At 38.2% G+C, this 13,509-nt stretch overlaps 1 protein-coding gene across 11 annotated transcripts in view; it reads right to left on the bottom strand.

Moving 5' to 3' along the window:
• Window positions 1–13,509, bottom strand: part of LOC108693943 (zinc finger protein 36, C3H1 type-like 3) — a 354,810-nt gene that overhangs the window by 338,821 nt on the left and 2,480 nt on the right. Inside the window, exon 1 of one of the 11 annotated variants that reach the window (XM_018203164.1) lies at window positions 1,038–1,306. The exons of the other annotated variants lie outside the window; for them this stretch is intronic. The gene's annotated coding sequence lies outside the window, so the exon portion shown is untranslated. Of the gene's footprint in view, window positions 1–1,037; window positions 1,307–13,509 lie in introns of those variants that run through there. 11 annotated transcript variants of the gene reach the window in all.

Genomic DNA, 13,509 nt, shown 5'->3' with positions numbered 1-13,509 from the left:
TCTCTCTCTCTCTCTCTCTCTCTCTCTCTCTCTCTCTCTCTCTCTCTCTCTCTCTCTCTCTCTCCCTTGCACTCGTATTTTTTACTTTATTTATACAATCATTGTGTGTAAATTTCATTTTGCATAAAACGTACAACCACAAAAGTCATGGTGAAAAATTGAAAAATAAAAAGTTTTTTAGATATTTTGTTCATGGCCAAATATGGCTTCTGTAATTTGTTACTTATTGTTAAAGACATGAATATGAAGTTAGAGAAAATATCCTATACAAATATATAGATAATCACTGTTATATTATTAAAAACACTCTTGGCATTCTGCCTTCTGCACAAATGAGCGGGCAACTTCATTGTAAGTTCGACACACTTTGAGCAAGGACAATTTTTTAGAACAAGTCGTTGATTATCATCTATTTCCCACGTCAAAAATGTCAGAGAGATGGAAATCATTTTAAATCTAACGACAGAGCGATCGCGCGTTCTCAATCCACTTTGAAATTCTATTTAACGAATATATTCCGTTAAAACGTGACGCAGTACGAATTTCCAGCATAAAAGAAGGGCAAAGATTTCTCGATAAAAAACGGTGACATTAGTAAAATACGTATATATATATATATATAAACGTATTAAACTATATACAGATATTTTAATATATCAACATAATATATGATTGTTGGAATTACGTATTATCATTAAAAGAAAAGAAAAAAGAATGAAATCCCGAAATTAAATTTATCCGTCATTATCACATTAAATACATTTCGTTGCGTGTCGAAGAGACAATTTGCGATAAGCCACGTCGAGAAAGAGTGTCAACAATGCGTCGGCAGGTCTCGCAATCGCGTTATTTAACGGGGAAACTAAAAAGCACAGACGATGTAAAGCGTAACTAGCAGTTGCGAAACATCTCGAGTCACGCAACGCGTAAGCGCGAGTCACTTATATCACGCTCTAGAGTACTATATACATAGGTATGCACTCCACACAAAAAAATAATATGTGTACATGTATGTGTATAATCTGACGGACTCTTACCTTAATAGAGTATCGCGATTGATCAATTAGACCGATATGATCAGGACTTCGAAATTAAGGTGCGCGTGCGTTGCGTGATCTTTTACCAATCATTCCTTTATCTTTCTCTTTTCTTTCTTCTCTAACGACCTACATACCTATCTCTTTCCTTCTACATCAGTACTTCCATTCAGTTAGATACATAATTCTTCGAGGCGAACCACTTCCTATATTACGCGTCCCGCGTGTTAGCGTAGTGGCTGCTCCCAGACTGACCCGCAATATTATTTTCAGGCGAGAGAAGAAGTGAGACGAGTGCCAGCTACTTCGCATCGCGTGTCGCGTGTGGCCGAGATCAATAAATAAATTTTTCGTTGCGTAAACCTCGATACCTCAACCGAGACATACACAAAGGCATTCGATACGTCTATGTACATTTGATGCGCCGTCGCGGTCGAAACCAACGGAATATGGGATAATACGAGGAATGAGATGGGACATAGTGGGAATACGTGGAATAATGACGGTTACGAGGATGGTAACACAATAGAGTGGTGATAATATAATAACGCCCGCCTCCATCGGATAGCGGATTGAATAAATAATAAAGCAAAGCTTTCAAGTTTTGCTTTATTATTTGCGTGCAATTGATAAAAATTTTTATTCTTATCGACTCCTGCCTTTACACAACATTACCCGCAAACAACTGTTACGATTACCTCTTTACATACCTAATCGTTAGCTTTAGAAATGTCTACAAGTATCGATTCAGTCAGATATAAAATATCGATATAAATCTGCTGCAAAACATTAGCCGATTATTAATAATCAATTTCCTTTTTTCACTTTGTAAATTTTTCACTTATAAATTTTATTCGATAAAAACTAATTTAAACGCGTCATTTTAACTAATATGATATTATCTCTTGTAATAAAAGTATTAAATTATAAAAACAAAATATTTAAAGGAAAAACTCAATATCGAAAACAATATCGAAAATTCTTATTGGAAAAAAAAGCTAAATCATACCGCACAAAACAAAACAATGACTACTTGCCATAAGTTCCTCTCAAGATTGCTATAACTGCATCTACGATTGTAATGTAAAGTTCGATTTGGAGAAGAAACGACACTATTAGAAAGTCTAGATAGCTCCAGAAATCAATGCCGCGCCGTACACGAAGCGGAAGACAATATATTTTGAAGTCGCTCGGGTGGACCGAATGGACGAGCGTCTCGACTTGAGCAGACAACACTTGAAACCAGAAAGGGAAGGTTTGCAACCGTTTACGACTAAGCTCGACAGTTCGATTATACTATAAAGTTTCGAGAGATCTTGAGAATCCAAGTTTGAGGATTATCTAAGACGACGTCGTACCGTTGTCAAACCAGTTTTGCTACTAGGTAAGTTGTAATGAGACTATTTCAGAATTATAATATCGAAACCGTGCCGCAAATCGATATCGAACTAAAAACGATATGGACAATTTACTATTTCTCGATACTATCAGTATTTTCGGAATATCGATATTCGTTTCGTTATCCCATTCGAGAAAAACGCACCCGCGCCTTATTTTTCTTCATTATGATTTTGATTCGAAGTACGATCCGCTTTAAAGCGATAGAAGGCGTGTATTCTAAAACCATTTAAGTGAAATCTAAACTCGCGGAGTACAATAGCAGTCGGCGAATGAGAAGGGATAAGAGGTAAAAGGGAACAGAAGAAAGGAGCAAAATATAGAAGAGAAGAGAACTCGTGCGCAGCGACAGTGGGTTTATCTCGCATAGCTCGGAATAGAGGTAACTATATCGCGTGGCATGAGATACGTAGGCACGGAGGCAGCAGGGCTCCGGGGGGAATCGATAACACATGACGGCATATAGGCACATACTGAACTGACCGCAGAATGCCATCCGCGCGCCTCCCATCGCCATCCTCTCTCCTTCTTCCCTCTTGCACCCGTATCCTCCACGCTTCCCTTCTACCCTTAGTCCTCTCCTGAACCCTCCGATTGCATCCCTCGCGACACGCATGAAACTACACAGGGCCCCGCACAGTCTGCCTATATGTATATAGGCACGATCACTCCGCGCTTCCCTTCTCTAGTCTCCGCATATCCTCCTCTCTGCCCGATTTCGACCGCCCTGTTTCGAACACTGCCACCCGTTCCGACCGTTCTATTACAGGGACAAGCATTGCGGCTAATGCCGTCCGGTCGTAAATTATGTGAAAGCGATAGACGACGGCCTAGGTAGAGCTGCACCTGTATGGTTTTTCGGACACATATACATGTAAAGGCGAGTAAACACATGGAGCTTTCTCGGTGTTCAACCGCAAACCCAACCTTTCGAAAGGCTCCGCCTGCGATACCTGCTGGATTTAACCAACCAGATCGAGTCATCTGGTTATGAGAACGAACCGATAACGAGCGATCGAACATTTGTCAATTCTATCCGTTTGTCTGCGCTTCGATCACTCTTCGATCGCATTCAACCTCGACCTTTGAATTTCTCAATCAACTTGAAATTTAAGTAATGTCTATGTTCTTTTGTTCCCCCTAACGTGATTTTACTCTGCTCTAAAAATCTGCTCTAAAACTCTAACAAAACATGATTCAAATATATAAAACAATTAATCGCTTTATTTTAAAATTTGCTTATCTAGCATAAGATACATACAATTGACTTAAAAAATAAAACAAAATTATCTTATCATATATGTTTTTGCAAGGAAAAATAAAGCTTATCATATATGTTTTTAAGAAATAAAACTTAGTGGAATTATAAAAATCGTAAAGCATGCCATATGGCAATCAGATTACATTTTTATGACGTACGAACAATCGACGTGCCAAATGTCTTTGAAAGGATGATTAGATGATAATCAGTAGTGATACCCATTGCGCACGCGAAATCGAAACTGACTCAGAGACGAGGTCGAAGAGGAAAAAACAGACAGCAAAGGTTGAGCAGGTAAGAGATGGTCTAGAGAGCTCTTGATCTTCCGGGGCAATTAAATGAATTTCCACTCGGTTGGAATAGCAAACGTTTAGACGGCTCCGCCGCGTAAGATATTCCGGGAAGCTCTCGGGAATATCAGAGACGTAATATCAAGAAGGAGAAGCGGAGGCGTAGTTTGTGGGCTAGAAGTAATACATGGGAACCAGGCTCACCCTGTTCCGTCTGTCGCAGTCAGCCTTCCTGCTTGTCTTGCCTGCCTGCCTCCTGCCTGCCTGCCTGCTTGCCTGTCCGTCTGTCTGTCTTCTCCATCTGTCTGTCAGCATGTAAACCTGTCTGTCCGTCTGTTTGCCGCGTGTCGCGAATCGATTTTCGAACAATACACGGTTGTACAGATCGACTCCATTCCTTCTTATTTCCTCACCTCATTTCTATATAAGACAATATAATACATATATTGCAAAATTTCATGTTTTTTTAAACATACAAAAAAACTCGAAACTTTTTAATCTAACCATCGTCCGAAGGTGATAAATAGATGATGCTTTTATCCAAAGAAATAATAAAGCATAATACACAGTTCATACTTACAGTAGATATATCCAAAAGCAAACTGACACAATTAATCCGCCTAATTCCATCAACCGTGCCATGTATTTATCTAAGCTTTACATAATAACGCAAGTTATATCTTCGCGGAAACAGCTGCAGAAATAATATATAGCATAGAGAGTTTACAAATATCTATTTACATTTAATATTATTGCTTATTTTTACTCAAATATCTATAACACATAAAAATAGATGTTTGATAATATTTTCTATTAAATATTATAGTATTTTTTATTAAAAATAGTTAGATTAATTAAAATATGGTTTATGTATACAAAATGAAATAATAAACTAGATTAATCGTACGATAATTACAATTTGTAATAGAACCAAGCATATATGCAATAGACTGTGATATTTCTAAGCGACGTATTAATAATAATGCAAGTTATATCGTCGCTTATACTTGGAAAAGGGTGCAGAAATAGTACACTCCGCAGTTTAGAAGTAATACGCGAGAACCTGCCAGGCCGTCTGTTTGTACCGACTGCTTACTTGTCGTGACCTGCGTGCTATCTATCCGTGTCGGCGTGTAAACCCGCCAGTCTGTCTGTCTACTGCTTGTCGCCAACCAGGATCGATTATATAACTAACGACTGAGCCCCGTGTTTCTATATTCCTTTATATTATTATCCTTTAATAACACCCTACGCCACTGCATCCTCGCACGTGTTCTATTTTTTGAATTATATTATTCAACTAGCTTAAAACAATCAGATATTACTCTACTATCTAAATTTATAAATGCAGCTATCATTAAAAATAACTGCAGAAATTTATTAATAGAAATTTATTACAGTATTCCAGTTGTCACGTCTGCCTAACTGTTCTCCCCCCCCTAAACAAATCTTAATGAATGATATATCTAAATTATATAATAATGCGCTATTTATGCGCTCTCAAAGTCAGCAAAAAAAATTTTTGCACTAATTTCGTTTAGCAAAAAAAAATTTTTTGTGAGGCTGAGTAGGCAATCAGTTAATAACAACCGATTTTGGAAAATCAAAAACATAGGATTTATGCACTATTTATGCGCTTTCATATCCACATAGTTTTAATTTTTGCGCTGCAGTTCTTAAGGCATCCCTCTTGGAGCAAACAGTCATATTCATCCTCTTATGCACTATTCCCAAGCAATTTCGATTTTTGTGCTACAACCCTTAAGGGATTTCTCTCTTGAAACAAACAAACATATATTCAGCCTTGAGTCGTTTAAAATTGCAAAATTACGCTATCTAACTATGCAAAACATATCTTCGATTTATGCTACTTTTTCCAGTATTTTGCGAAATTGCTTGGAAATAGTAGTGCATAAATCGAAGATATATTTTGCATAGATAGATAACGTAATTTTGCAATTTTAAACGACTTCAGGATGAATATATGTTTGTTTGCTCCAAGAAGGAAGTCCCTTAAGAGATGCAGCGCAAAAACGGAACTATCTGAATATGAAAGCGCATAAATTCTGTGTATTTGATTTCCCAAATTAGTTGTTCTTAACACATGGGGGGCTGACTGACAGTCCATTCAGCCCCCAACAAAAAATTTCTTTAGCTAAACAAAATGAACACAAAAAATTTTTTTGCAGATTTTAAGAATGCATAAATAGCGCATTATTATATAATATATTCATTAAGATTTGATTTAGTGAGGAGGGAGAAGCCAACTGTCTATTTTAAGCAAATGTCCATTTGTTTAGCACGATTCACATAGATGCAATGATAGCAAAGCACATTCTACTCATAATCTATTTTTTTCTTGAAACGTAAATGCTGAATGCTGGTTTATTTTTTGTATACCCTGCATTTTTAAAGCATTCATTTCTCTATTTCATCTATATACTCAAAGCCTACAGCTCTATAAATATACCTGTTTAGCGACTAATACTCGTGATTGCCTTTTTGCTATCGTCTTTCGTACCGACGAAAGTATGTGACGAATTCACAGTATGCCAACGGTCACGTGTCACGTAAAAAGTCAGACGAGTAACATGCTTTGTGTGCTCTTATCGAAAGACAAGTGGCATGTCTTCATCAAAGTGACACAATAATGAATAGCTAACATCAAACAATTCAAACAAAGTGATTTTAATAAATTTCTTTATACAATAAGACAAATAATAATTCTTCAAGCTACTTATTGCACATCAAATATATAATTGTATTTAAATAGTCGTATCTAAAATACATAAATAGAATATAGTCTTCTGTTTGCAATCGCTTTAATTAGGGAAAATTAATGTTACAATCTAATTAAGACTCAAGCAAAAATATTATTAGGAATCAAAATCAATTTGATCGAATGGTCTTCGTTTATTTGTAACATTATCAAACATTTTTCAGTCTATTTTCATTAGTATTGCTAATTATAAAGATATTTGACAATGTATGTTAGCTTCAGTCATCTAAATAGAACATTAATTTTCAATTAATTTTAAATGAACTGTCCATCTACCGACAGAGCAATTTAAATCAATCGTAACATGTTATGCAATCTATTTCAATATTCATATTAATTTTAGTTAAAAATTGAACTGACAGACTAGCAATTAATTTGTCTGTAAGAGAAACCTAGTCAGTGAGTTTTTCAAATTATCTTGTACATCGACGGTACTACCATGTATAAAGTTGCTTCAGATGAACAAAAAAAAGAAAAAGAAGAAAGCCATCGAACAAGAAGCCCGTCTTTCCACATTTTAATCTTCCTAGGCGAGAATATTGAAAAATTCTGCGGAAAGCGAACGCTGAACACCTCATCCTATCAGACAGGTACATCCTGTCGAGTGTTCCATTAGAAAGGAAAAGAGAGAAAGGAGCGTGAAGACGAAGGAGAGGAAAAGAGAAAGAGATCTCGTAATCGTTGGCGGGACGATTCCGCTCACGAGCGCATTACTCCGCTCGCTCTCGTCGCGCGTTCCGTATTTTAGTCGCGCGTTAACGGACGCGACAGGTGCAGCCGTAGCAGACGACGACGACGACGACGACGACGACGACGACGACGACGACGACGACGACGACGACGACGACGCTGGCGGCAGTAGTAGCAGCTGCTAACTATGTTTTTCGTGTCTACTAGCGTGAAATGCGACGGACCAGTCGGCCCCTTCTCGCTCTTTCACTCGATTTTCCAATCTCTCCTTGCCAGTCGCGGAAATACGATGCTATGAATTCCGCAAGAATCTGTGATGTTATACTGTACGTTGACCGACCCAGGAAACCGCTTTCTCGCTTCGTGCTCACGTGCAGGACAAAACTTGCACACTCATTGCGGCAAAATAGAAATTATTGGATGTATTTCCATTTTTTTTTTCGTTTCACAACTTTTATGATGTTATAATGATTTTGTCTCACAACATAACTCCGATATTACATTGATACGAAAACAATAATGTCATTATTTAATTAATAAAATTCAATAAAGTCTTGGAGAAAAAAATGTGTTATGTAAGTATTAAAATTATGATAAAACAATAACCATAATAACTGGCGACTATAGTATCAAAAATAGAATAAAATCGTAACTGAATTTTCAACGCAAATCATAGCGATGGTCAATCTGTCCCGAATTCCGAGTGTTCTAATTTCCGTATTTAAATACCGAAAACGAACGAGCGATCGCGCTGGACCGCGATTTCGGCGATCCGACGAGTCAATTTAATTCGGAAAATGAAACAACATTGGCTGTTTGATTTATCTCATGCCGACCCTGTCCGCGCTTTTGAAATACAGCGAACTTATATCACTTTCGAAATTAGAGTCTCGCATAATGTTGATATAATATTCCGCCACGCAAATATTAGTACTTCAAACATTAAACTTGCACATGGTAAACGTCGCTTCGCCGCAACGATATTAACATTTCGGTCGGCTTTATTAAGCGGCGCAACAAAGAAATTTTATCGCATCGCTACCTGTTTATTATGCTCTCAAACTGCGCCCATTTTATTTTCATCGAATTTTCCTAGCCGTGATCGCGCACCGATGCGCTCGCATAGCGTCCCTGGTATTATCGCCTACGCTCGACCGTCACGTTTATCAGCATGAGAACGAGTTGTTATCGTGCCCGGCGGGAGCGTATACGGTTCAAAAAGCGGCAGCAGGAAGAAAGAAATACCATCAGCGACGGGCCGTGACGAACCGATAAAACATGCGTCCGAGGTCCACAATTTCTGGGCGTGGAAGTGAGACGCCACAACGTAAAGATGTCAAGATTTAATAGAGCACCGCTACTTCTACTCATTCATTCATTATCGTTCGTGAAATCTGAGTACCATTATTTAAACAACGCGTTCGTCACAATCATTCTCGAAGAGATATCGAGCGGTGCCGATACCCGTGGTGTTCAATATCCTGCGTAAAAGTATTCGACATCGATATTAAATTTCAGCCTCGCTGGTCCATACTCGCCGACATCTGCGCCCGAGAAATGGCCGACGGCCGTTCCCGCCGCGCGTAAAACGCTCGACAGCCGAATTAATTGAAAGTTTTAAGATAATTGGAATCGATAACGCGCCGAGGGTTGAATAAGAGCTACGAGTGGAGCGTATGCGAAGAGAAGTGCGGGCAGGTTTCGCTTGAATCGAAGCCGAGAGGAGGGATGAAAGACAAAAGCGCGGGCAAGGCTTACTCCCCGAAGTGGCGACGCCGAGAAGAACTTGGCTACATCTAACCCGGTCATATTCCCCTTTAAATATAGGCTCCGACGTCGCTGCCGCGCCGGTCTAGTCTAGTCGGCGGAAAGCACAGAACGAGACGGCGATTAAACTGGAGGTCTACTTTAATATCGCGCCACGCTGTCCCAATCGGCCTAATTGGAATCGAACGTGCGAATTTCGCGACGGCGGATGAGATCGTAACGTCGAATGTAACGTCGCGACCGATCGAGAACGATTTTAATGATCGCCTCGAATCTTTTTTACATGTCGTAACCACACTTCTACTTCACTTCTCAATGAAACGTGTGTATTGAAATCCCGATTTCAAATTTTAATAACGAGATCTTTAATCCTCTTGAGATCGAATTTCTCTCAATTAAAATGGCATAAATGATTTCGGATTTATATATAGAAAGTAAAGAATTTTCAATGAATATATTCCGTACCTTGCAATCAAAGACTATACACGTAATTATTATACACGTAAATTCGAGCATTTATTCTTTTAGAGATCTCAGCTTAATTACTAAGATATTTATCGTTAAATATTAAACAGTTAAAAGAAATAATAATCCTCAGAGTGTATTATTAATTTTTAATTCAATCAATATCGTAAAATCTGATGTTAAAATTAACCTCAATCGTTCTATGCGAAAACGACTGAAAACACTCTGATCATTAACCAGCCATTAATTATGAAAAGGAAGGAATCATCATTTAACGTTCTCTTAAAATAGTGCAAGTAATTTCCATCAGTTTGCCCAAGTCAGATAAATGGAAGTGAGAAGAGTAAAATAAAAGAATCTATATTCACTGCGGCGCGAAATTATAGACGCGGAATCAATTACAAATCGATAAAAAAATGTTCGTCACGTTTTTGTATCGCTCCCTACTACACGAACTATGTTTTTAACGAACGAGAATAAAACATTACGCTTCGCGGTAGTTCGATGTAACACAATAAATACATTTGAATCCTGTTTGTTTGTAACGAAAGAAGAGGGGGGGGGGGGGCCAACATGCATCTGTATAGTAATTCCGCATGAAGGTAAAATCGTATTTCGTAACTATTTAGTTTAGAACGAAAATTACGTCATGTTGCTCCAAAAATTGAATTCTCGTAATAGCGTATTGTGTACAATAGCATCGTAAAACGCAACCTATTTTTTCTTTTTAAATATTTTTTTATTCTAGTATTTAACTATGTACATTGTCTGCATGATTATTTTTTTACGAAATTAATAAAAACACAACTTCAGTACGTAATGTGAGTACTAACGAGATATCTATTATTCGTTATTATTTAATAATTTACAATTTTATTATTCGAAATAAATCCTTTTTAATATTAATTCCTAAAATATCTACAATAGTTTACCACTTTTTAATATTATAAAAGGAAATAAAATGAATCCTCAGGTATAACTTAAGATCAGAGAGGAAGATGAAGTTTTAAATCATGTAACATTCGAGAAGATACTCAACAAGCAACAGTCATCTCGTCATGACGTTGAAACATGGAAACGCTTACGGATCACATTTATAGTCATTAGTGGCTTCTTGTGCAAAGTAAGGAGAGAGAGAGAGAGGAGAGGGGGGGGCGGGGAAAGGAAGAAGGGGGTGAGAAAGAAATAGAGAGAAAGAAAGAGGGGTCGCTCGTACAATCCTCCTTCATTTCGCAGCGCGTAATTCTTGCAGTTAACATGACAATAGATCCTCTCTTATCGGGCGTATACCGGTAGAACGAGAAAGGGACTGCTGCAGGAATAAAAGCCATGCAGCAGAATCGATGCAAACGCGCGCGGATGACTCGACCAGACCAAACTTATGTCCGTGTTCTCCGTCCAATCCGTGAAATTAATCTAGCTTTTGCCCAGAGATACCCATCCGCGCCAAGGGAGGAGCGATAAGACGTTGGAAACGGCGATAGCCACTCTCCTTTATTTCCCAGTCGAAAAATGAGCCTTTATTTCATCGGCGAAATACGAAGAGAGCAGCGTTTCTGGCACCTAAACGGCGCAAGAAACGCGACAGACTCTCCATGAGAGACTTTGGGAACCACGGCGAGGCAGTCGAGGTCCGGTGTACGTAATGCAACGGTTTATTGCTAATATTTCTTCGAGGTAATATCGGCGTTCCCGAGAGTGCTTGGCTTTCTCTTATATACCGCGGAAACTTAACAACGTCTCGGATTCGAATCCTTAGTATTACTCGCACACGCATCTTTCCATAGAATACGGAGATGTTTTATCTTTTTGCACATAAATTATTGCGCAAAGATATTCCGTCCAAAAAAACAAGAGATCTCTTTTGCAGTAAAAACATCAACATTTTAAATAGATATACTAATAAGTTAAATTTGTAACAGATATATTATCGGAATTTTATTTCTCAATTAATTTCACAGTTATAGTTTAAACAGTAATATATTTGCAAGAAAGATGTTATGTTTTACCAAATCAATCTTTAATGAAGATTTAAATATGCAAAAGTTAATTGTTCTAAATGTAACTTAACTCTTTGGATCAGCGATGCCGAATAAAGTGAGTTCAAATTTTTGCTAAAGCAGAATGGTTTCGAATTCGCGTGAGAACGTTTATGTATCGCTGACTACTGGCACCTCTTCTGGACCACCTTTGTATAAATGCTATGGCGCATACTCGCGCGCCCGCCCGTCGCTCCATTCATCCAGAGCGATTAAACGTAACGAGCGCCATTATTGAGGAAGAACGTGTGAGGAACGGAGACGCAAAGAAACGACCAAAGTTCGACGGACAACGTGGTCTTTCAGGCACTACCCGCGACATTAATAGCTTCCAGAATTAAATGTGGCTCGACCCTGCTTGTCGCGACTCACGCACACGATTGTACACGGAATACACGTACGTATATGTACATGAGTATTTCTCTATCTGAAAACGAATCGACCGTGAACGCGTCTCGAGAATATTCGGATAGTATGGCGACAAGCTGCTCCCTCGTGTGGATGTTATCTTTTTGCCACTCGCTATCTAATCGGGCTTTCAACGTATGCGTGTATTCGTGACCGAGTCTAAAAACGATAGTACGCATAAGGCGAAAATTTACAATCATAGTCACAAGAACGAGTTCACCATGTGCTATTAAAACATGTAATAGACAATAATTAGATTATTTTTTGACAGATTTAGAGCAGATCTCCTTCAGCAATAAATGGAAAACTCAATTATGTACCTAAAAATGGATCTTTCTCTTTAACAGAATTTAATCGAGTTTTCTTAATTAAGAGAGATAAGATTATTTCAAATAATTAATAGAATATGGAAAGGTGTCAGGTAATCTTATAACATTGGTTCTCAGAAAAGACAGAACTTTTTTAACAGTTAAAAATTATAAATGTTAACAAGTTATTATTTCTTGCACAATACAATAATAATGATGACTAATGTGAATAATAAATTTGTATGCATACTTCAACATTAATATTATATGTTAAATGAGCAATTCCAAATGTTTTTTTATGACTTTAAAAAGAGTTTTTGGAACCGCCATAAAATATTCAGGTTCATTTAACGTGCAACTTTTCCGGCAATGTAAAATATTTAACGCAAATTTTCGCATTAAACTTTTTATTGAAGTAAAATTTTAACACCACGCGACAATAATAGGTTTCAGTGAAAGCGTTATTTATCAATCATAAAATCTGCAATTCCGTTTGAAAATATACAATAGGCGACATCGCAAAAAACACTATGCGTTATTCTGCTAATCTTCGCTTTCATGTATAATCCAAGATAAGTAAAAGATAACAACGAAGTTTATTGCAGAAAAGTGTATCAATGTTACACCGGCATATGTACTCACAATTACGCGACTGCCGCACCCCACGTGTATATATATATACGTGTACACATAGACACGTACCTCCTCGCTTTATCTAATCGCGAACGTGCGTGTATAGGTGCCATCAGACAATACGGCACCATGCGATGGCGCGGCGGCGCGGACGAACGTCGAGCTCGAGGGTCTCCTTCAATTTTTACATAATGCTCGTTGCCTCCCCGAGCCAGTCTGATTTATTGACGATGTCGATTGGTACTCTCGCTCCCCGCGCGTTGAATAATTGTCGCTATTAATAACTGCGAATTCAATTCTCTTCGGTTCAATATCTACAGAGACGCGCTTGGAAGACGGCGAGCCGCGCCCCCGATGCTCTTCTCTCTCCCTCTTTCTCAGTTTCATTTAATCGCACCTTGCCTCGGGAACGCATATGAGAGACGGGAAATTCT

The sequence above is a fragment of the Atta colombica genome, unplaced genomic scaffold (genome assembly GCF_001594045.1).
Source record: "Atta colombica isolate Treedump-2 unplaced genomic scaffold, Acol1.0 scaffold111, whole genome shotgun sequence".
Lineage (NCBI taxonomy): Eukaryota > Metazoa > Arthropoda > Insecta > Hymenoptera > Formicidae > Atta > Atta colombica.
The sequence above is the reverse complement of the archived record's forward strand: the minus strand, read 5'-3'. Positions and strand labels throughout refer to the sequence as shown.